Genomic DNA, 25,975 nt, shown 5'->3' on the forward strand with positions numbered 1-25,975 from the left:
ATTTTAGCTCCAAAAGATGCATTAGAGCTGATTGTCTGGCTGGGTCTTATTTCCGGGGAAACACAGTAGAACAATTTATCTCTCATGCACTGTTTTCTCAGTAAAACTCCTGGAGAATCGACTTGACCTAAACGTGAGTTTAAACTGAGTTGAAAAACAGGGATCCAACAAGAGAGCTGAAGGGATGACAATGAAAGCAGCTCTGGGAACCTCGTTGGCTCACAGGCCGAGAGAGCGAAGGGCCGAGTACAGGAGGAGGGTGGGAGCCTCCAGAAAAACACACCTGACAGATTCCTTGATAGGTTTGCCGAAGCTGTACTGAAAGGCTATGGGAAAGTATGGACAGACTTAACGATAAGGAACAAGAAAAATGGAGGGTATTCAAGAGGCAGCTATGACAGTAATACAGAAAGGAACAAATTATTAGGACGTGACTGGCTCAGCGGTAAACAGCATTTACACTGCCATGACACTGCAAAACACTGAACACGGATGTGACCAAAAAACTGTGATACTGGGAGGAAAGCGTTAAGAAGTGCAAGTGGGGCTGTGGTGTTCGTAGAAAAGCTAAAGCCCCACTGTGCCATCCAAGGAGGTAACATCTAAAACTGACCAATAAACAAAGGGCAGGATGGTAGTGTGTGGTCGCGGTTCGGATCTGGTCTGAACAAAAAGTACTTAAGGGTTAATCGCTAATAGTAAGGGATTATTTTCTATGCGATAATAGTAGTATAGATGTGTCCGTGTGCGTGTGTGTATAAAGGAGTCCTCGTTCTCTTAGAGACACATGCTAACGTAGTTACTGATGAAACGATACGCTATCTAGGGGCAGGGGGAAAATGGCTGCAGGCACAGATGAAACAAGACTAATCTTGCTTCTTGAAGCTGAGTAATGGGTTTTGCATACGTTTGAAAGTTTCCACAGTAAAAAAGTGCTTAAAGAGACCTATATAAGCATATGATTTAAGGGATATAAAGAAAAAGACCAGAACAAACAGCTCACAGGAACAAAAGTATATGCTCTTGGGAACAGAAGTGGAGGCAGGGGAAGCCAGGGAGTGGGGCCAGGGGACAGCTGCTTTTTAAGTGTAGGTGTTTAATGTTTCACCTTCAAAAGAACAAAGCAAAGCTGTGTGCAGGTGTCATTTTGACGAAAACAGAATTAATTTTTAAAGAGGAATAGAGGCAATACTATTTAGAGAAATGGAGGTAACCATCAGAAGAGCTAAAAGCAGAAAAATTAAATGCCTGCCTCAGGATGAGGTGGTAAGCAGGAGAATGATGCCTATCTGGATTCGAAGATTTTTTTTTTTTTAATGATGTTCATGTATTACTTTTACTTCAAAAAATGTTATCTATTATGATTAGTTATTGTCATCAGCTTTTAGCAGGGCCTTTTGCTAATTTTGACATCTATAAACTGAATCTGTTTCTCCAGGTGAAGAATCCTAAACTACTTGGGGTGACTATCTCCACGTTACCTGTGATGATAACCATTATTGCCACTTAACCATAGTCTACCATTTGTCAGTGCATTACCTTTGTTATTTCTACTGTGTGTGACACTCCTGCAAGACCAGTATTGACATTCCCATTTTACAGATGAAAAGACTGAGGCTGAGATATTAGTCATTTGCTTGAGGTCACGAAGCGGGCCAGGCTTGGGAGACTCTCCACTACCCTGCCTCTCCTTTACATTCCAAAAGTTTGGTATAGAGTCTAGAAGTCCTTTTACATAAACTTCCTCAACAACTCCATGAAACAAGAGAGACAAGATTACCCTTACTTGACAGATGAAGAAACTAAAGCTAAGAAAAGTTAGGTCACCTGCCCAAGGATCCAGTACTTTCTTTCATCCTTTATCATCTGTCCCTTCAACAACAAAATGTCAAGTTATTCATAACCTCCTCATGGGCAACTGACATAAGAGCTCCTGCAAATGAATGCAGCTGAAGCAGGAATTTTAAAAAGAGACTCATCTAATACGCTGGTCTAATAGACGGCTCTTCCTATTTTTTCCAAAGGAAATATAGTAATAAACCATGCAATGTCCTCGGTTGCTCTAATGTCAGCATTTTGTTTGAGTCCTCACAGGGGCTCTTAAATGTCAGCTGCCTGCCCGCCTGGCATACAGCAGATCAGCTGCTGGCGTAGGCAGCTTGCAGCAGTTCCGACAACCAGTGCCGCGTTCTTCTTGGCTCCAAAAGAAAGGAATGAGCCGTGCGTGCTTCTGCCATGAAAAGGGAGTGTCTATCTCCTAAATCTCCTTCAGTCAACGGCCATGTGGCTCAGGGCTTTTTATAGTTGCCAGGGATCTTAAATCAGTGCTACTCCAGAACAGAGGCGAGTTTGTAAAGCTGTACAACAAGCTGTGCTGGGGTGGAGCCACAAGTGGGGAACTCAGGCGCCTGAGTATCTGGCCCCCTGGTCACCATCTCAAGCCCTGGGGAGCTGACAGCTCTGCCTGGTAGAGGAGCAGTCCGCGAGCTGGGCACAGGTGCCACCAGCCTGGTGTGAGACACTGCTCCCTGGGCTGTTCTGGCCAAGCAGCAACTAGGGGGGGAAGAAGCGGTGTACTTGAGTTCAAACTATTTATAGCACCCGCAGTCTGCACATATTTGGATGACAAATCTCTGAGCTTCAAGTAAGCAGTGCTTTGCTCCTGGACAATTTCACCAAACACATTCCCTCCCCAGCTCCCCCACCCCCCAGACCCTGCTCTCTAATACATGTTGCCCTCAGGATGTTTTATTTAAGTTGCTGAGTTTAAAGAGATTATAAAAAGAAACCACATTTTAAGAACAGTGACTTTTACTCTATTTGTCTACAAGGTATCATTTTAACACTTGATTCAGAGATGAAACTCTGATATAGTGTGTATCCAATAAAAAATACAACTGAAATGAAAACAGCACCTGAATGAGGTCTCTATTTTAACAGGTACTATTCTGTTGTAATAATGCGGAACCCTGCTCAGGACCTACAAAGAGAATGTTTCTTATGACACAGTTCATGCAGGATGATAAAAGGCTTTACAGAACAGATCCACAAACAATATGTAATCAAATACACATTCCAAACAAACAAAAGACATCTTATTACCCACCGACTCTGGGGCAGGAGCAGTTGCAGTGTCCTGTGCTCAGCAATGGCCCCTCCCCCCACTGCGTGCCCAACAGGAGAGGTTTGAGGTTTGACTGCAACAAAAAGATACACAGAGCCTTCTGCACAGTTTTAACGCACAGAAGGTGTTATATACCCTTGCCAACAAATCCGTTTGCAAAACTGCCAGTTTTTTTTTATAGCAAAAGCAATGCTGACCAGCCTTCTCCCCTGAGCCAGGCACTGCCTAATCCCGAAGGAGAAAGTGGCTATTAATCACCACGTGTACTGGTTAACTGTTGGCGGCTTCCCAGTCCTGTCACACAATGCAGGTGGCAATTGGCACAGAGAGAAAGGGCAGCAGGTGAGAAGAAAGGGTCATAGTGTGAGGGGTGACGATGGACAGTTAGTTTGGGGAGAGAGAACAGAAAGGATTCCTCCAAGGGATTAATTTGTTTTCTTATCATTTCCCCCTGCCAAGGAAGCTCCCTAGAAAGACAAACAGAAAGGTCTCTATGTAAGCTTTCCATAACCCCACTTCTTAAAATTAGGAGGAAAGTGCTAAGAGGGTGTAGGAAAGACACATGTCTGCACACCAAGAGAATGTAAATTATTTTAGAAAATTTTTTGCAGGTCGATTTGTCAATACTCTATTGACCAAAATTTTTAATGCCTGCAATCTTTGATCCTATGATTCTGCTTCTAGGGATTTAAAGAATATCCTCGTCATTCAGAACTTAGCTAAAATGTCACCTTCCTTAGGACTTTCTCAACCCACCCAACCTAAGGGAACCACCCATTTAAGTATCCCATCACTTCCTGTGAATTGTCTACACGGCACTGCTATTTTTCTTGTTCATCAGTTTGTATACTGCTTGTCTTTCACTGCTACGTCCCCATCCCAATAAAATGTCAGCTTTATAAGAGCAGGGACTTGGTGTGACACACTGCTCTTCCTATCTGCTGGATACCAGCCAAGGACTTTCCATGATCATCTCATTTAAATCTCACAGCCATATGAGGTTGCTGTTATCATCCCATTTTAAAGATGAGCAAACTGAGGCACAGTTTAAGTCTAGTGAGTGGCCAGTAAGTGGTAGTGGGAATATTAACACTGACATGTATGACTACAAAGCCATGCTCTTAACCACCTCTCTCAAAATGAACCCAAAGTTTTAATGGGCACACACTTCTGACCAAGCAATTCTAGTTTTGGATATTTATTACTTGGAGATAATCAGACAAGAATACCTTGTTAGATATATCTTTACTTATTAAAGATTGCTTAGAGTAGCAAATACTGGAAATACGTTTAAGCAAGTCACTAGTTAGCTATAAGCCTCAAGTTTCCTTTTTGGTAAACAGAGGCCCCCATCTCAGAGACTGTGAGAATTTAATGAGACAATGCACAGTACCTCGCTCATAGTGTTTGTTCTCTTGTTGTTGCTATAACGCATTTAAATCTCTAAAAAGACATACAACATGCCAAATTGTTAACAGAGGCTCTCTGCACAGCAGGATTGTTGGGGGGGTGGTCATTAACTAAATTGCATACTTTCATGCTGTTCTAAGTTTTATAAAATAAAAATGAATGTTATACTCATCAAAAACAAACATATTCCTTTTTTAAAATTTTATTTAAAGAGGATGAAGAAAATAAAACGGGAGAAACTTAAAGAAGGAAATTCAGTTTATGAGACAGTGAGAGAAACTAGCAGATCTCAAAATGAAAAGGTTTCACTTTTGTTCTATGTAGAAACAAGATTTCAATGTGCTTCAAAGTCCTATCCCATTGCAAGGGCCTACATTCACCAGGAAGTGAAGGGGATTCTTAATAAGAATACAGGCCTACAAAATTTATTAAGATTGCTTCTTGAAATTTGAGAAAATGTTAACATACACACAAATAAGAAGCAAAATTCCTTATAACCACATCTGCCTTCTAAAGAGAAAGGCTCTCGTCAGATGGAAGGCCCTTTGTTGGCTGCTGATCACCTTTTTGGGTTTGGCCATTCAAAAAATAAGTAAATAACAGAAATAAAAAGCTGACGGTTGCTAAGTAGCTCTACACAAGAAAGAAGGAAGAACTGGAATTCTAGGGGCAATCTGTGAGGAATAAAAGGCAGGGAAGGAGCAAGAAGCCGGGAAGCTGGCAGAGGTCTGGAATTTCTACGTGACCCTTTTTTGGGACTCCCAAAGGATCAGCAGAGCTGACAGTAACACTTACAAATGCTTTTTGTTCTTGATGGAAACCATGGAAGGGATTAACTTTTGATTCTGAACTGACAGGTTGAAAGAGACAGAGGTGAGCAGGCAGAACAAAAGCCACACCTTCACTCCCAAGGAATGGCCAGAATCGTAAGGAAACTCTGTCGGGACTTCTACAGGGCACGAAACCAAGGGTCAAGCTGATGTGATCTGATCTGAAAGCATCAGCACATCTGCGTTACATACAGTGCATTTATCAAGTGAGATCAAGGAACAAACTGACGTGTGTGTGAGCGAAAATAAGTCCACTAGACTACGCCACACACCGACGCAAAGCTTTTCACAACTTGTGCTTTGATGCCCACTCATCTTAGGTCACGTACTTCTTTGAGAACGTGATGAAAGCCAAGATCCTGTTCTTCAGAAAATGCGTATCTGCAAATGAATGTAATTCCACGGGGTCTGTGGAACCCTGTAGGCTATCTCTGGATCCACGACAGGCCCACAGACCAAGTTCAAGGGAAACTGTCAACAGTGTTGATGGAAATTGCTTGCTGTTGACAGTGGGCATCATAAGCCACCTTGCAGTTTATGCAGAAGGCGGCAGAACACTGCCAGCATCCATTCATTTGTAAACATGTGTTGGAGATCTAATACACCAGATCCTGAAGGTATAAAGATAACCGTCACGTGTGCTGGACAGTACATTGAGTTAAATTCAACCGAGGAAAGGAAATAAGAAAACTTATCACTGCAATAGGGTGGGATGAGTCAAGCTGCATATCAGACTAACCTCACCCCTCAATTTCCTTTTTGGCTTCAGGACTTACTAACTAGAAGTGAGAAAGCAGGTGGAAATGATTGACACGAATACTGAGCAAAGTAGAGGAAAGCAACAAGGGACCAAGACAGTGATGCCATCTTAAATAACCAGCCTGCTCTTCTGTGGATTTTTGATTTCCCTCTGTGTCTGCATAAAAATATCTCAAACAAACAAAAACAAAACCCAGAGCTCTTTTCTTTAATAAGCAGCGACCATGGATTTTTTTTTAATGTCCCTTTAAGAAAAAGGAATTAACAAACTAAAAGATTGTTCTGGAAAACTCATCTAACGCTAAGAGAAGCCTGCAATCCACATTGCTGATTTGCACTGATAGATCAGCAAATAGTTATTGAGCTCTGAAATAATAATACCTGCATTGCATGGGGGGACTTTTACGTAGATTGTCTCATTTCTTCTGCAACACTTATCTTCTTGTAAGTGCTTATATTCTCATTTAATAGAAGAAGAAATGGAGGCAATGGAGGGTAAAGTGACTTACCTACACAGGGTCATTTACAGTTTGTTAAGTCCTGCAGCCAAAATCAGAATACAGACCGACCTACCTTTCCTTAAATTCACAGGGAAAATGACAGTAATGACAAAAACAAAAAGGCCAGGAGAGGCACTAGCAGGGACAGTGAGTGGAGAGATTGTTAATATGGCATGTTAAAGCATGTGTGATGAACTCAGATGAACTTGAGGACAAATCCTGGCTCCATCCTCCACTTACTAGCTGTGTGACCTCGGGCAAATCACTTAACCTCTCTGAATTCTGGCATCTCATTTGTTAAATGAAGAAAATAACACTGTCTATCTCATTTAAAAGTAGGGAGGTGGCGGGAAGTACAGGAGGTAGAACGAGAAATGGAGAAGTGCTAATTTCTTTATCTTTCACAGAGATACAAAGTGAGTGGATTAAGAATGCCATTTCAGCCAATAGATGGACTGAATATCCCAAAACCCTCCTCTCAAAACTGCCCCAATGATGGGTGCCATTACCCTAGCAAATACATCAAATACATGGCTGACCGTAAAAGCAAGCCTGGGAAATTTTCTGAGGCCAAATAAGAAGCACAAATCCAGCACGAAAAGCAAGTATCAGAGCCCTGAAGGACACCTGTAATTCTAACAATACAGAGCTACTTATCAAAGTTAACTGTCTAAAAAGAAATGAAGGAAAAAATATGTCTGTGTGCATATATCTTATTTAGAATTTTGGAGGTAAATGCCATAATTACTAGAAACTATTAAGTACAAAACAAGTGGCTTTTAAGAGAAAGCATGGGTAAGTGGGAGGGAGATTTAAAAAGAATTTTTTTTTTATGTATCTTTCTGTTCTATCTGGATGTTTATTTTTGTGTACAGGTATTACCTTCTTTTAAGGTTGGTGGTACTCTGCCATCACCTGCCGTAATAAATAGTAATAGGATGAATGACGTAAATATGAATTCCAGAAGAAAAGAAATTCAGTCTTATGACTGGAATAGGTATTCTCCTTTAAACGTGCCTTATCAAAGAATTCTTTGTAATGATAATAGCCGGTTTTGTGGAGATACGGGGAAAATGTAGGTGAGAATGGAAAATGGCACTACGTTCCTAAAAGGCAATTTGACTACCACGCATACTGAAATGCTTAAAAAACATACATGGACAGGACGTTATGTGGGAATTCTCTGTGCTTTCTGCTCAATTTTGCTTGAACCTAAAATTGGTCTAAAAAATAAAGTTTACTCAGTAAAAAGAGTGTACATGCCCTTTGATCCAGTCATTTCACTTTCGAGACTTATCCCCAGAGAAATCGTTACAGATGTGTGCAAAGGCTGGACGCAAGGTTGTTCACTTCTGCACTGCCTAGAATAGTGAAAAACTGAAAACAATACCGAAAATTCACAATTAAGGGGGTGGCTAAATAAGCTTTGGTACATCGATAGAAGGGAACATTTTATTATGCAGTCACAGTAAGTGACGCTGTAGAAGAACCTCTAAGGACATGAAAAAAATAGTCTCATTCCAATGGTAAGGTACAAAAGAGAAAATAGTATTTAGCACACAAAAAAAGAACAGATGAAACTATTACTAACACTGCAGGTAATTTTATTTTCTTCTTTCAGTGGTACTTAAAATCTTTCTACGAAGCATTATTTCTGTAAAAAAAATAGTAGTACTTCTATAAAAACAAAAAAATATTTTTAAAAAAGTTACTTTTAAGTTCCTTTGGGTGATACATACCAAGCTCTACAAATATGTACACACTCTGACTTATAAGTGAGAGAGACATTTATAGCAGTTATTTATAACAGTGAAAAAATTGGAAACAATCAAAATACGAAACACATTGTCTGGCCATTGAAAATGGTGGGGAGAGACACAAGCCACACTCTGGCAGTCCAGCATGGTTTCCAGGGCCTTGCTCCTGCCCTCCTCTCTCCTGCCCTCCTCACTCCTGCCCTCCTCTCTCCTGGCCTGGCCCAGAAGGTGTGTTGCCTGCCTGTGCCTGGCCCCAGGGGTTGGGGAGGCATGGTGACCACTCTGACATGTAGAAGGTCACCTGCAAGTGGGAGGAAATGAAGTCTCCAAGCTCTGTGCAGACACCTCAGCCATGATTCAAGCCACATGATGACAGAACGATCACGAGAAGCATAACGCCCGAGAAAGGAAAAGAAGAAAGGAGGAAAGCAGGTCCCAGGAAGAGAAAAGGAAATAAGACAGGAGAAGAAATAGAAGGACTTTCAGAAAAGGGAGATGGAGATGGAGACAGAGCACGAGGCAGGATGTAAGATGGAGCAGCCTCTGAGTTCCTTAGCCAGAGCTCTCTTCACAAGCTCTGATGAGACCATCACAGAGGACCCCAGAGCTTGCTTCTCCCTTCCAATGCTCCTGGAAGCTCGATGATAATTATACATCCAGTGGATCTCAGCACAATGACAGATTAGATCAAGAATAAGGCTACCCACCCACAGAAGTAAAGGTAACTTCCAACCAACGTGCACCAAAGCCACCATTCCTAACAAACAGAGATGATTTTTTAAAGAGCTGCAAAGAAGCCATTGCGTCCACAGATGAAAATTCTTAGCCAGAAAAAAATTCCAGGCCTGAAGCAGAGCCTAGCTGACTTGCAAAAAGATAAAAGGGCCCCTCTCCCTCTCCCTAAAGCAGGGCAAAGGTTGCTGGCAGGGAGATAAGAAGACTGTAGATACTTCTGTTTTCAAAAGTTTTTAAAAGTCGCAATAAGGAAAACGAAAAGAAAGCTGATATACTTGAAGATAAATGTAAACAAATTAGAATGAGAACAAAAGCTGGCCTCTTCTGCTACAGGAACTAGAGGAAGCTGACCCACAAGCTCAGTGTGAATGTAAAAGAAGAAAATCAGATGGGACAGCCAACAGTGGAAAAAAAATGGAAACAATCAAAACTTCTCTATCATGGATCCCACGATAAGAGAACCAGGCTCCTACCTTGTAAGAAGGGGAACCAGACCAGAAGACTTCAGTTTGGACTGAATCTATTACATGGGATCAAAGAACAAAGCTATACCTGAATTGTGGTCCCTATAATTCTCATGCACTCAACCACTAACTCCACATTTGCAAAGGTCAGCAGGGATGATTCTGATTTAATTGACTTAGCTTACAACTTGCAGGAAAGGGATTATTCCACGTACTTTTCAGCAGCCATTAGTTTCTGGTCATATCATATGTCCATACGTTATGGCAGAGAGCTTACTAGAGTTCTAACAATAGAATCTTCTATGAGCTGGGGACTAGATGGGACACTTAGCAGAGCAAAAGGCAAAAGGCAAGAAAAAAAATTACAGAAATGGATCCGACAGGCTCTTCAGACTCTAGCAGTCGAGACAGGCTAGCAGAAAGAAAAAAAAAAAAAAGACAGGCTTGCAGTACCGAATGCACTAATAAACACTGGCACTCCAGTTGAAGCTTAAGGGGCTGGAATGTAGCCCGGAGGAAGCTTCATATTCTGGGAGCTGCAAGAAGCCCAGAATGAACATCTGAGCACCGACTGCCTACCCTAGTCTCTTAGCTACTCCTACACAGACTATCTTAAAGAACTCACACAGCAGGGAACTCCTGTTACAACCACTCAACTCTGCCCCTAGAGTGTGAAAGCAGCCACAGACACTGAGCAAACATGAACAGGGCTCTATGACAATAAAGCTTTATTTAAAAAGACAAGTGGCTGGCTAGATTGGCCTTTAGGCCATAGTCTGCCGACCCCTGGTATTAGAGGATGGGACTCTGGTAGTCAGTGACATGCAGTGTTAAAAGAGTTTTTAAAATAATCATCTATAGTCATCTGAAGCGAAGTCCACATTGAAGGCAAAGCGATTGCAAACTCAGTAGTTGCTGCTACAGACCAACGAGGGGCCTGAGGCATATAAACAACATGGTTTGGGTTAACTACATCTAATTGCACTGGAGAGAGACCTTAAAGAAAAGGGCTGTTCTGGGGCATAGTTTCTGATGTCCACTATCTAATGCCACTTGTGAAGAAGTGAGTGAGGCAGCCGTGGTGTTTTCTCTAAAACAATCCCCCTTAGTGTGGTCAGGCATTTCTCATGGAACACTCTACTGGACTGCTTTATTTCCACCTGTGCAACATTCAAGCCAGGATCTAGTAACTTCCTGGAGATGCTGTAAGCTCTTAAGTAGGTGCAAAAGTAACTGTGGTTTTTGCAATTATTTTTAACCTTTTAAACTGCAATTACTTTTGCACTGACCTAATACCTTTCTGCTTATAGTGTGTTTCCCCAAAAATAAGACCTAGCCGGACCATCAGCTCTAATGCGTCTTTTGGAGCAAAAATTAATGTAAGCGCTAGTCTTATATTATATTATATTATAATGTCATATAAGATCCAGTCTTATATTAATTTTTGCTCCAAAAGACGTATTAGAGCTGATGGTCCGGCTAGGTCTTATTTTTGGGGAAACACGGTACCAGTGGGAGTGGATTCTGTCCTTTGCTACTATTCTGATGCCCCTTACTAGTTCCCGGCACAGTTCATTATGATTACTTGGTATATTTCTGTCCAGATGGAGAACGTATTTTACTGAATTCTGTAGCCCAGCACCTAGCACAATGCCTGGCAAACAGAAGGCAGCTAATAGATATGTATAGACAAATAGACAGATTAGGAAAAAAACAAACACATGAAAACTCTTCCTTTATCTAGCATGGTGAGATTTGTCATTTTTAAATGTTTTATTTCCTTAAGTGTCTAAGTCAAAGTTGGTCTCATTCCTCCAAGAGCAAGTAGCACAGAAGTATGCCCATCAGGGGCCACAGTCCTAAGGAGAAAAAAATGCTTGTGAATTCTCTTTATTTCCATTGATAAGTTTGAACTGAGTTTCAAAGGTTTGTACATTTCTGTCCAGAACAATGAATGTGGAATCGTGACCAGGAAGGTGTGTTTCCTCCTGGCTCACAACCTGTCTTATAATAAATGGATGGAGGGTTACAGAAAGTTAAAGAAAGATCAGTGGATGAGATGGACGTGGGATCGGGCAAACAAAATCAGGAAAAAGAGGCCTTTGAAACATGATCAGAAAAATAATGTCTATAACTCACTGTAATTCACACTATGTCACAATTTAGAGAGAGCTTATAAGAGACATGAAGCTGTGTCCTTTCATGACATCAGAAAAGCGCAACTTTAACACAGAACAAAAATGAGATCAGAATCACAACATGTCATGAGGCCAATGGCAGTGCAGTAATAGAAAGTTTTGGGAAATGAGAAGGAATATTGAAAAAGGGCTCAGTTTAAAACTGACTTTTTCCCCACCTGCTGTGGGGAAGAGGGAGCTTTGACTTCAGATGCTCACTCCAATTACTTTGAGGGAAAGGAATTCCATCCCCTAAAAGAGGATGGAGACTCTTTACCAGATCCTTCTTCCTCGCAGTCAAAATTAATCTCTCCATCTATCTGAAAAGGTAAGGTTAATAACTAGTCTTACGTGTCACACCAAAAATAGTTCCTGGTGGATCTACAAATTTAAATGCAAAAATATCAGGCCATATAAGTACTAGAAAAACATAGAGTACAACATTTGATAGCCTTACAATGTGGGAGGGCTTTCCAAGTATGATATAAAACCTAGAAGTCATTAAAGAAAATATTGATAAATTGGACCATGTATAAATAAAAATATTTTGCATGGCAAAAATCATGATCAGCAAAGTAACAATGAAATGTCAAATACAAAAAAAAGTACTTCATATCATGAATATTTCCTTAATCTATAAAGAGCTTCTAGAAATTGATAAGACAAAGACCAACAACCCAAGGGGAAAATAAGCTCAGAATATGAACAAGGAATTTACAGAAAATACATTATCACTCTCAATACCTGAAAAGTAGTCAACCTTAGTTGATATTCTATTTACTTCTACCATTGGGAAATAGCAAAAAGTCTGACAAGACACTCACTGTTTGGTGTTGGAAAACAGGAATTCGCATCCATTGCGAATGTAGTCATACATTCGTATAGCATCATTTGGCAATCAATCAAATAAATTCACACATCCTCTGCCTTGGCAAATTCACATTTAGGCATTTATCATAAAGGTTACATTTACAAGAGTGAAATGTGTATGCACTGAGTGCATTGCAGCAAAAGATTAGAAATTATCTATCTATGAAGAAGGAATAGGTTAAATAAATCAAGGCTCTTCCAAACAACCGGAGCTTATACAGTCATAATAGTTTAGATAGACAATGATAGTTATTTAGTGACACAAAAATATCCAAAATATACATATTTTTAAAGCCTGATGTGGAACAATATGAACAGTATACTACTAAATTTGTTGAAAAAAATAAGGAAAAATAAGAAAAAATGTTTATTTATTTTTATATTTATGGAATATCTCCAGGAAGCTGTGTAACAAACTGGACAGTGATAGGTCTCTCTAGGGCAGCTGAAGGGTAAGGATGAAAGGAAGATCCTTCCCTTCCTTTCTTCTTTCCTTCCTTCCTTCTTTCCTTCCTTCCAATGGATATAGGATCCAATCAAGAACACTAGAAAGCTGTCTACTTCTTAATTTTCCTCTAATCTGGAACAGCACTCCCATATCTTTTAGAGAACTGATATCTTTACGGTACTGAGGTTTTTTTTTTCATATTTGCAACATGATCTGTCTCTCCTTTTATTTGGGTATTCTTTAATATCTCTCAATAAAGTTTTATGCTTTTTCTCTATTGCTACCTGCTATTTTTGATGCTGTTGTAAAGCCTATCTTTTAAAATTTAATTTTCTATTAGTAGATGGTGCATAGAAGTATAATTGGTTAGTATATTGATTTAGTAGCCAGCAAACTTGCACAACTTTTATTAGTTTCAACGATTTATAGAATTCTTTTGTAATTTCTATATAAACAATCATGTCAACTGTAGACAGTAAGTTATTAACTCTTCCTTTGCAAAACTTAAACATTTCCTTTTTCTTGCCTCACTGCAATTGCTAGAACTTCCAACAAATGTTGAGTAGACATAATAGTAATGGGCAACTCTGAAAATTACCTTAAAGTAAAAATGTACCAGTAAGTAAAATGTTTGCTGTGAAGTATAATGTACATGTTTTATCGTCACTCTTTACCAGGTGAAGGAAGATCTCATCTATTCCTAGGTGACTACATGTTGATGTTTTAATCAAAAATGGATATTCCATTTTAGAATTCGATCATTTTTCTCTTTTAATCTGTTAGCAAATTATACTAATTGAGTCTTTGGTTGCATTTCTAGTATAACCTGCATCATAACCCAGCCTGGTCATGATGTCTTACCCTTTTCAGAGACTGTTAGATAAGGCAGGCTGTGTTTTCCAACGATGGCCTCAACGATACTACCCCATCCCACATACTTTTCTTACAATGTGACCTTGACACTCCCCTTCTTGGGTGGTGAGGTGTATGACCCCTTCCCTGGAATCTGGAGAGACCTTTGCAACTGTCTCAGCCAGGCGAGTATTGTGGAGGTGGCGATATGTGAATTTCAAGACTAGATCATAAAAATGCTAAGCACTCCCAGTTTGCTCTCTTAGGACCCTGCACCTGGAAGCAGCCGCCATGCTGTGAAGCTCCACTAGCCCATGCAGATAGACCACACGGAGTGGTCAAATGTAGGTGTTCCGGCTGACAGGAGCGGAGGGTCCACACAGCAGGCAGCATCAACTGCAGGACATGCAAAGTGACAATGCCTCCAAATGATTGAGGGTCTCCTTTGAGGCTTCCCAGATGGGGGCCCAGACGACGCGCAGCAGAGACAAGCCACCCCCACGGTGCACCATCCACATTCTCCACCCACAGAACCTTTGGGATAATAAAGTGGCTGTTTTAAGCCACAACCATTTTTGGTTAGTTTTTTATATCACAGTAATAAGTAAAATATGGGATTGGCTTTGCTAATATTTAGTTTAGGAGTTTTCATACCCATGAATAAAATGGCCTGTGAATATTCCTTTCTTATAATCTCACTGTCAGGGTGTTTTTGTTTTTGTTTCTGTTTTTTTCCCCCCATCACTTCTTTTTCTACTCTCAGGAAGGGTTTGTGTAATATTAATTCTATCTCTCTTATATGCTTAACTTTCTTGTGAAGCCTTCTAGGCCTCAAGTTTTGTTTGTGTGAAAATTTTTAATTGCTGATTCAATTTTTATTAATAGTTGTATTACCAATAAATGTATCCATTCAGCTAAATTTTTAAAATTTTGGCATACAGTTGTTCACTCTATGTTATCTTGTTAATGATTCTGATCCCCCTTTCACTCTTTTTTTTTTGGGGGGGGGGTCCCACCGAGATCCCCCCTTTCACTCTTGATATAAACTATCTGCGCCATCACTGAAGGTAAAACTCCCTCTGCATATACCTATCATTAACTTGTGAATTTTGGAGCATTTAATGGTATTACCTATTCAAATAAATACGACAAATTTTAAAAGCTAAGAAGTAGAGTGATGAAAGGATCCAACATTGAGGAAAACATGAACATGAAAAGGAGGAAAGAAAAGGGAAGTTGAGTTACCTTTCAACATTTCATAGAATGTCAACTGAGATAGCTTGGGTAGTGACGAACATGTCAGTTTACTAATAGAAAAATGTAATTCGCTAATCAAAACCTTCTGTTAAGATACTTATTCTTTGGTAAATATTGAAATTCTATACTCCAGCCACTTGAACATGGTTTTCCACCTGGTTTGATACTTTGTAGCTTGTGTGGAGTATTTGGTTATAAATAACGTTGTATCTTATCAAAGAAAGCCCGTTGGTTCTGCAGATGGGACTGTAAACCGGTGCTAAATTCTAAAGATGAACTGCTAAGTTCTAAGGCTGAATTGGCAATATTCATCAAAGGGTGTCACACCCTTTGACACAGTACAGTCTTTCAGTAGAAATTGATTCCACAGACATACTTACAAAACTTCACACACACGTGAAATGATTTTCTTTGCAACAGTTTTTGCTAGGGAAAAACTGAACTTGACAACTTGAATATGCACCAAGGGGCAGCTAGTAAATACATTATGGTACATTTATACAACAGAATACCACTGCAATGGAAATTCATCAGTTTTGTAAGCTGTCCAGCATCCAAGCGCCTGAACCTAGTTGGGGGTACTCCCCCCACTGGGACTCTGAATCTTGAGGGGCAGAAAGACAAAGAGACTTTGGGATTTATTCCTGACAGTGACCGAGGGCACTAACAGCTACATACTGGCCTGGCTGCTTCTGCTGAAAGACGCTCGCTGAACCTATTACTTCATGGTTCCCGAGGCCTGCCTTGGTCCGGACCGTTTTCTAAACTTTGTCTTACATTCTTCCAGTACATTCCCTGTGTCTGTTACTCCCACAAAAGATTTTAACTGATATAACCATGAAGTGGTTTAAAAGAATAAAATGGATCTATGTGAACACGAGTGGCAGAACACACTGTACAATATGATCTCATTTATATAATTTTAAAGCAAGCATTAGATCTAATATTTCTGCTTGGATAGGCACAATTTCTGGAAGAATTATGTAGGAAATCGTTTATAATGGTTACTTCTACGAAATGAGAAGGAGGGTTTGGGGGACGAGGGAGAGGAAATTTTACTTACTGTGTACTTTTCTAAAACTTTATTTTTATTTTTAAAGTTTATTTTAAACAAGGAAACAAAAGCCAGGTAAAATGGATTGTTCTGAAGCTGAGACACACTGAAACGTCTAGGAGCTTGTTCCTACCGAGGGCCTTTCAAAGCCAAAGCCAATCATCCTTAGATGACAGGTGGTAAGAAATGATTGAAATATTTTAAGTGGAGGGTAACACCGGCAAAGTAGTATTTAGATATGCCTTTGGTAGAAGGAGCTCTATCAGAAGGATGGATTAAGGTACAAAGAGGCTGGAAAGAGGCAGACCAATTAGACTTGAAGAAATGTCAGTTCAGACTAGAGAGTTGGCAATAGCAATGGAATAGAAAGGAATAATGCAAAAGACAACATGATTTTTGAATCTCACACAATTATTTTTCTCAAATACTTACTGTCTATTAGTGAGTGCCCAGCATAGGGCAAAAGGTATCTGAACTTTACCAAAATCAATCAACCAAACAAAGCATATAGTCTACTTAAGTCTCAGTTCTCTTACCTGTAAAACGGAAAGAATAAATACCTAATTCACAGGATTGTTTGGATTAAAGGATTGTAAGGATTAAAGGGAACTATGTATATAAAATATACTAAGTCTTCCAAAAATGTTAACTACTGCTATTATTACTACTATTACAATGATGGAGATGACAATGAAAATAATAATTAAAAAGTAATACCCAAGAAGTCTCTTTCAGAAACATACCTACTTGTGGAATGGGGTGTCATGTATTCATTCTGCTGTATTAAAATATTGTAGTCATTTAAAGACTGAAAATTTTGTCCCTAATGACTTGTGGCCTTACAAGGGTCCCTTGCAGAAAGCTGGTCAACTCTCAAAAAATAGAGAAGTGCCAAACCTCTCTGCTATGCCAAGGCTCCCTCCCGAGTTCTCTTTCAGTCTCAGATATGGAAAAGTCGTGGGAATCCAAAGTACGTAGTATCATGTTTGCTGGCTACACTCCACCATAGTTCAAGGCCAAGGTATAAGGTATAGCTTCTTTTAAACATTTTATGTTCTGGAAAGGTTGGGAAGTTGACTGGTAAAATAATATAAAGAAATGAAAGGGGCAAGTCAGTTTCAATAAGTATAGATTACTCTAAATATACTGAAAATCCCAATAAAAGCATTTATTTATATCTGATCCTAACAGGATAGGTAAGATTCACAGCTCCCTCCTTAATTTTAATGAAGCACTCATATTACAAGATATATACAACCCTCAGAGTTCGTTTTGGAATTGCAAACAATCCTGAAAGGCTTGAAGAAAAACGAGCTTAGCCAGACTAGAGACTTTTATTCCAGTATCATAAAAAATAATGAGTGGGGCCTTTTGAAAAGTAAGGCATTTCTAAACACTTGGCAGAAAGGAAACTATGTGCAGTGGGCTTAAACCTATATTTTTGGTGTGATTGAATATACCAATTTGAGAAAATTGGTAAAAAAAAAAATCAATAAATATCTCTCAAATCTATACTCTGCTGTCAATGAAAACAAAAAGTTATAGTTGGAATCCAAAGTTAGTACAGATCTTTAGAAACTTACTACTATTTTTAGCCAAAAGGTATAACTATGGCTAATATGTAACTTTTGGTTGTCATGTATGAGGGATGAGGTATTTATCAACTGAAATATATGTGCTAAACTTTATTTTTTAACTTGGGAATTCAGCTAAATGACAACATAAAAAAGAATTATTTTAGGCAATAAACAATTTAGTTGTTAACAGTGATCCATCAGCAATAAACTTTACAATTAGAGAAGGTCTCTAATAGTCCTTCCAACTCTTAGATTCTACGAGTTGGGTTTCATCATGCAAAAAATATTTTCTTATTTAAAAAAAACAAACCAAAAAACTACCTGGGAGTGACATCAGCAAAATGGTGGACCAGGAGTGTTCTACTGTCTTCTCCCCCCAAAACACCAATTTTGACAATCACCCATGAATAAGAGTACCTATGTGGAAGTTCAGCAGAGAACTTTTAGCACACTGTTGGGGCAAAAAATAAAAAATAAAAATCTGAGATTAGACTCATTGAAGAGGGTAAGAGGAACAATTTCCCTTTACCTGAGTCATCCCTTCCCCAAGGTGGCACAACTGAGAGCCACGAGGGACGTTCTCAGCCCACGATTTCTCCTACGGTGAAAAGTAAGGGTGTGTGTACCAGTGAGCACCTGGTTTCCCCAGCTGTGCAAGACACGTCAAAGAGGCCCATTTCTTTCTCACCCAATCCAGAATATAATCCAGCAATCCCACTTCTGGGTATGTATCCAAAGGAAAAGAAATCAGTATCTCAAAGAGATTCTGCATCCCCATGTCCACTGCAGTATTATTCACAATAGACAATATATGGAAACAACCTAAATGGATGTCAATGGATGAACAGGCTAAAGACGATGTGTGTGTGTATGTGTGTGTGTGTATGTGTATATATATACACACACACAATGGAATATTATTCAGCTATGAGAAAGAAGTAAATCCTGTCATTTAACACAACATGGATTAATCCAGAGGACATTATACTAAGTGAGTAAGCCAGACAGAGAAAGACAAATACTCTATGATCTCACTTATATGTGGAATCTAAAAAAGAAAAGGGGAACTCACAGAAACATAGAAACAGAGTAGACTGGTGGTTACCAGAGGCCTGAGAGCAGGGGAGCTGGGGAGCTACTGGTTAAAGGGTACAAGCCTTCAGGTATAACAGGACTAAGCTCTAGGGTTCTAATGCACAGCTTGGTGACAATCGTTAATAACACTGAGTGATGTACTTGAAATTTGTTCGAGTAAACCTTAAACATTCTCACCACACACACACAAAGGTACCTATTTGAGGTAATGGGTTAATACCTGCAGTAATCACGATACATATGTCAAATCATCAGGTTGTACACTTTAAATATACATCCTTTTCATTGTTAATTATGCCTCAATAAAGCTGAAAAAATTAAAATAATTTTAACATATGAGGAACAATAAACAAAATAATCTACACATACATACCCCAAATAGGTGGGCACACGAAGGTGAAAGAAACAGTTTCAAAATTTGAGGATTCTTTTCAGATGAAATCTCAAGTATTACTAAAAAAACTGGGGGTGAGCTTAGACCATCTGGGTCTGAACTACTCTGTAAAGTACCCAAAACTCACAGGATGGTATCTATGAATTGAGACACAGAAAGATATAAGGCAGTTTGGATACTTGGAAAGATTTAGGTTAAGACAATGTGTATAAAAACATTTATAAATATAAATCTGTTGAGATTGGGGATCTTTGGAGAAACAGACAAATCTGGTGAGAAACAAACTTCTTATAAACACATTTCAGAGTGTTTTGTCAGTAAACTTTAAAAAAACTATTCCTTGTTTTTCAAAAGGAAAATAAGAGAGGTGGAGAATAGATCTGAATTTCCAAATACATTTTTATGCTTGCTTACTTGTTAAAAACAACAACACAACAAACCATTTCCTAATTATAGATACTGAGGATAATTCTATCCACAAAATCTTCTCTTTCTATCTTAAAGAATAACAACAAAAATAGCACAGTAACGCATTAAATGATTTCTGGCGCCATGTCAAAAATCCAGATATTGAAAGAGAACACTTAAACTATATAAGCTGCAAACTGTAACAATATTTTCATACTCTACTCTTAGAAAAGGAAAATGCCACACGTACTGTAGGTAACAAAAATAAATCAATAAGATGATTCTTTTCCTGTTTGCTTTCGCAAGGCTTTTGTTCGAAATGCAGGTGGCCTGGGAGTCTTTCCAGGAAGACCTTGACAAACCAGTCTTCTGTGCTCTATGCAGATACTTCTGATCCTACAAAGCATTTAGGGGTCTGTCCTCTGCTAAAAACATCTTAGGAAAAACGAAGACCCTTGTCCCTTTCCAAACTGGGTCCCACACCGCCCACCTGCAAACAACCACCTATTCCAGTCCTGTCCTACGGGTGCCCCCCAACCCCAGGGGCCCCTAAACTCACCATTAGCATCAAGTCTGGGCCCAGCTCAAAACCCATCCCTCCCACTGTTCTTAGTATCAGGTTAAAAGTCCGTACTTATCGTGGGATGTTGGTTACATGGGTGTGTGCACTTATCACGAGCATTTATGTCATGTAAAATTTATGTAAAATTTACCTCACTTAAAAAACATTTTTTTAAAAAAAAATTAATACACTGACCAACAATGTTCTGCAGATCTGGCCCCTCCGGCTTCTCCAAATTTACCTTGTGCCCAACTTCCGCCTCACTCGACTGTCCTCTGGTCACCCTGGAGCCTATTTCACTTCCTCCAGAGGCGAGCTCTTTCCCAGGCCTTCTTCACACACGTGGCTCTCTCTGCCTGGACGCTCCTCAGCCATCCCGGCCCCACCCCGTCCTTCTAACTGACTTCTCCGCATCCAGCCAGTCTCAGCTTGGGTGCCTGGTCCTCCGAGAAGCCTCCCTCCCTCCCTCCCTTCATCCTCCTGCACAAGCGCGTGCTCCCGTACTCCGGCCAAGGCGCTTCTCCACTCCCACGTCATCCTCTCCTGCCATCACCACAGCATTTAATTACCACACGATGCGTCAGATTATAAGGTTCACGACAGCAGGCACCACCTCTGTCATTCCCTGGAGCAGCCCCAGCATCTGGTAAATCACAGACGACCGGCGGATATTCATTTAATGAATGTCGAATGAAGGCATGAGGATATTAGTCATCTGACCCCTAACCTTCCTTCCCCATTTTGCTGTCTCTAACGTGCTGCCCGAATTCTATGGCTGTCATCTCAGCTCCGACGGTTACAGCGTCATGGCTCTGGCTCTAATTCTGCTCAGGTTTCTCATCACAGGAGAACCTAGAACCTTCTTCTAGGTTCAACTGGAATTAGGCTAAGGTGACAACATGTGTTTAGTCCGTTAACGTGGACATCTCAGGTACTTGTCTAATCTCTCCACCAAAAACATTGGTTTGTCTATAGACAGGTTTTATGTGAGACGTTCGGCTCCACGGCGTTGGTCATTCTAGACACTCCAGGGCAGCCCACACTCCAGCTTTTCCTGAGATGGAATTAATGAAATGACAGTGTCAAGCTTTCAATTTTGGAAAGTAAAAAAAAAAAAAAAAGTAACCAGACTGAATTTCCTAAAAATTCCCCCTTGCAAGGTTGTTAAGAGGGGTGGGAGGGAAAACGAGAAGGATGAGTCAGTGTGAGTCAGCATTAAAAGCTCTGCTTCTGGTAAACAGTTTGCTCTTTTACAGATTACTCGACTCCCACTACTAAAAATACACAAATAACAGGTGGTGTACATTATATAAGTAGTTCCAAAACTTGGGTCCCTCTACAAACGGAGCAGTTCATCAGAGATGGGCTACACCTTCCCCAAGGCCCGTTTCTTCTTGGAGAAGCCCTAAGGCTAAGTAAGCATTTCCTTTAAGACAATTAAGATCCTAAGTACTCCTACTGCTCCCTCAAGTGACTGAAAGGAATGACTGAATGAACACTTATGTGCCAATAACTGTGCCTGAAGCACTTCATATAATTCGTCTGTAAACATACAACAATCCTGTAAGATTGGTATCATCGTCAACGTTTTATAGACAAGGGACCTGAAGCTCACAGAGGTTAAGCGATTTACTCAAGGTTACATGGTGGTAGCACCATGATTTGAACTCAGATCTGACTTGTAAGTGCTTGTTTCCCGGTATCTCCAACTCAATTCAGAACTACCTATGAATTACCGCGAGCAAGGCAAAGTACAGGTACTGCAGGGGACACAAGGGAATAAGAGGCCACTCCAATGACCAAGAAAGCAAAGTTAGAGGCAAAGGGGATTACTGGGAGACATTCCTTTCTCTATTTCCAGAATCTTGAACAAGGCCTGGGAAGTTGTTATTGAAATACATGTGGAAGATAAAGGAAAACACACTATCAAATGCAACACAAGGCGGTCTGTTGTTGTGGTGTCATGAGAAAATGTGCCGGGGGAGGTTAGATTGTATTTTGACGTAGAGCTCCAAGGAAGATCCATGAACAACACGGCATTTGAGATACGCTTGGCAAAGGGACTCTGACCCGCTACAGTGAAAAACAAAGGGATGAGTGGAGTACAGGGGGCAGTACAGTTGGGATAAATCCTTCAGCATCTCCAGCCAAACAGGAAGAAATAAAGGTGGGAAAGGAAATTGTGTGGGCCCCGAACCTACTTCAAGTCCCTTTATACGGAAAAGCACAAGAATTGCAAATATTTCCTAGTTGATTCAGACCAATACATGAGAAAACACACTTAATGGTTAAATAAATCAAGAACTGTCAAATAGCTTTTCTGCAACAAAGTGGTGATGGTAGTGGGGGTTATAACTGATTAAATGAAACGTATGAGGTCTGACAATTAAGTTCATGAACTTGTTGCAACAATGTTGCTAAACTTTTTTTAATATCAGAGGGATTATTCATTATGAATTTGTATCAGCTGGACAAAGAGTTAACCAAGTTTACTATTTGGAAGTGCTGAAAAGGCTGCGTGAAAAAGTTAGTGACCTGAACTTTTCGCCAACAATTCATGGCTCTTGCATCACAACAATGCACCAGCTCACACGGCACTGTCTGTGAGGGAGTTTTTAGCCAGTAAACAAATCACTGTATTGGAACTCCCTCCCTACTCACCTGATCTGGCCCCCAGTGACTTCCTTCTTGACCCAAAAGAAGATAAAGGAAATATTAAAAGGAAGACATTTTGATGACATTCAGGACATCAGGGGTATTACGACGACAACTCTGATAGCCATTCCAGAAAAAAGAGTTCCAAAATTGCTTTGCAGGTTGGACTAGGCACTGGTGTTGGTGCATAGCTTCCCAAGGGGAGGACTTCGAAGGTGACCGTAGTGATATTCAGCAATGAGGTATGTAGCACTTTTTCTAGGATGAGTTCGTGAACTTAATTGTCTGACATCGTATGTGGTTATATAACAAAAGGACCATTACAGGGCAGTCCTACTACCACTGTGATTACCGCCACACTGAATCATTATAGTATGGGTTCTATGAGTGCACATTTTCTTTGAATTTAACCTACAGCTCCTTCATTGGGGGATGAGTTAGGTCAAGGACTCTCAACAGGCACAGGCTGTTGGCGGGCAGAGCATTTTTGGTTGTCACGGAATTGGATTGCCTCCTCGATCAAATGGGTATTTAGTAGGTGGGAATCAGGATGTTAAACATCCTGCAAATTGTGAGGCAGTCTTACAGGAAGCAAAATTGCCCTTACCCTGCCTGACTCTCAAATATCAAGATGTTCACGTAAGTGAAAAACCTGTTTATAATTACCTGAGCCTAGAACTTAATTCCTTTTTACAAGTAACAAAGTACTTTTGCATATTTTAGTGGCAAATGTATTTTCCAAGAATGCATGGAAAATGAAAGATGTAAATACCATGTAAAAGGAAGACGGTGCTGTTTTGTATTTAAGGATAAATTATCATGTCGGTTAACATATTTTCAAATAGTTCTGAAAAGTGAAACACACACACATAGACAAAGCATAAGCAGCAAAATGTTAACACTTTGATCTAGGTGTCTGATACAGATGCTTACTGTACTTTCTCTTTTTTTCTGTATGTTTGAAATTTTTCATAATGAAAAGCTGGTGGAAAAGCTATCTGGCCCTCATTAACTGAGAGGTCATGGGAGAGACTAAAAGCACAGACTCTGGAGCTCTGTGACCTTAGGCAGGTTATTTTCCCACCTTGTGCCTCAATTTCCCCATCTGTAACATGAAGATAATAATAGTACCTACTTCACAGAGCTGTTATAAGGATTAAATAATTTAATACATGGAAGCTGCTTAGAACACAGCTTGGCACAGGTAGGCACTACTGAAGTCATAGCTATTGTCATTATACCTCAGTAAACAGTCCCCCACCCATACACCTGCCCATCTCTCCATCCTGAGTTATCTGTACAAGCAGAAAGATTGGAAGTTCTTGACCAAGAGTCGTTTTCACACGATTTCCTTCCAATCAGATCCTTTCCCTCTCTCCCCCTTCTTGAATCGCCTCCAGACTAGATAAATCCTACTTAGCTTCTGATACTCTAGAGCATTTTTTTCTCCTCAGATACCTCCTGATCTTACTCTCTTCCCATCCCACCTGAACGCCTTTGCTCCTTCCTCCCTAATTTTTACCTATCCTTCAGGACACCAGCCACGCACCAGCTCTTTTGTGAGCCTTGCCAGACTCAGCCATCACGGGCTGTCCTCAACGACACAGCATAAGACTGCCTTGAAGCATCAATTACCTTTCGATGTATGGCACTCTCTCTAAACATACAGCCCTTTAAACTCCTTGAGGACAGGGGCCTTCCTTTGTCATGTATTTTCTTAAGCTTCTCACAGCCCCTTGAAGACCCACCATGAGAGATCTAGGCTGCTGCATTTGCTTTCTGACCCTTGCCCTTATTTTTAATAATGCCTCAGATAAAAACCTGATCCAAAGGCTTTGCCCCAAACAGAACCCTTCACCTGATGGTATCTTTTGTGCTACGTAAGGCACAGGGTGGATCCACAGAACTCTGAGCTGCCTTGCTGCACGTCCAGAGGCCAGGGCACACTGACGTACCGTACGGTCTGGGTGTTTTTCCGGATGTCTCCTCCTGCACCTACCCAGAGCCCAGCTGTGTCTTCCTCTCCCTCCCAGCAAACCTACCTTCTGCCTGATTCCTGTTGGAGGGACCCATGTAATTCATGGGTGACATGCTGAAGGTGACAGGACCGGAGTCCTGTTCCTGAGGTGATCTCCAAGAGAAAGGGATACACATGGGAGCAAAGAAAGGAAAAGGAAAGCATCATTCTGGAGCGGGAGTTGGTCCCAGCGCCAGAGCAGAATCCCAGTGAGCTAAGCTGTTCATAGCGTAGAACCTCCCTCTGGACTTAGTTGACACAGCCTGATTACTTCCCTAGTCTGAAACCAGACCCACTCTCCCTCTCAGTGCCTATCCGCCAGCACCTTGGTTCTCTCTGTTCCCTGAGCAGGATTCACTCTACTCCATTTTGGAGCCTTCGTGCCTGTGGCTTCAACTCATGGTTCTACTACTTACTAGCTGTGTGACGACAGGGAGGTTTCTCAGTCACTTTGCAGCTCAGTTTCCTCATCCATAAAGTTCAGTCGTGTGGGACATATTTATGAATATTTCCTGTTCTGGGCTCTGGAGATAAAGTGATGAATAGAACAGACAAGATTTCCACTCTCTTTAGCTCACCTTCTACTGGACAAAGGGCAATTAAACAAGTAAATATATTCAGACAGTAGCAAATTCTATGAAGAAAATGAAACAGAGTAATGGGCTAGGCAAATGAAAGTGGGAAGAGCAGACCACATGACAGTGGGCCGAGAAGGCTGCCTTGAAGAGGTGAACTTGAGCTAAGATCTATTATTAAGGGAAACCGGGTCAAGGGTACATGGGATCTCGCTCCATTGTTTTTTAACAACTGCATAAGAAACGGCAATTATCTCAAAAAGTTGAAAAAAAAACTCAGCCCGGCTGCTATGTGGAGATCAATAGACATACATACATATGTAATATGTAATATGTACAGATACATAAAATCTTTCTTCACTTTAATTATCTGTGTTCTTCCACCCAGTATTTCCAAAACGTTATCATTTCAACACAATCAATATAAAAATTAATAACATCTTCTTTATCTTTGT

General features: G+C 40.4%; 1 protein-coding gene across 7 annotated transcripts in view; it reads right to left on the reverse strand.

Moving 5' to 3' along the window:
- Positions 1–25,975, reverse strand: part of PKIG (cAMP-dependent protein kinase inhibitor gamma) — a 79,353-nt gene that overhangs the window by 35,259 nt on the left and 18,119 nt on the right. The window contains exon 1 of one of the 7 annotated variants that reach the window (XM_081033576.1): positions 20,469–20,642. The exons of 5 other annotated variants lie outside the window; for them this stretch is intronic. The gene's annotated coding sequence lies outside the window, so the exon portion shown is untranslated. Of the gene's footprint in view, positions 1–3,106; positions 3,231–20,468; positions 20,643–25,975 lie in introns of those variants that run through there. One more of the 7 variants, XM_081033573.1, reaches the window with a different exon arrangement.

The sequence above is a fragment of the Rhinolophus hipposideros genome (genome assembly GCF_964194185.1).
Source record: "Rhinolophus hipposideros genome assembly, chromosome: 22".
NCBI lineage: Eukaryota > Metazoa > Chordata > Mammalia > Chiroptera > Rhinolophidae > Rhinolophus > Rhinolophus hipposideros.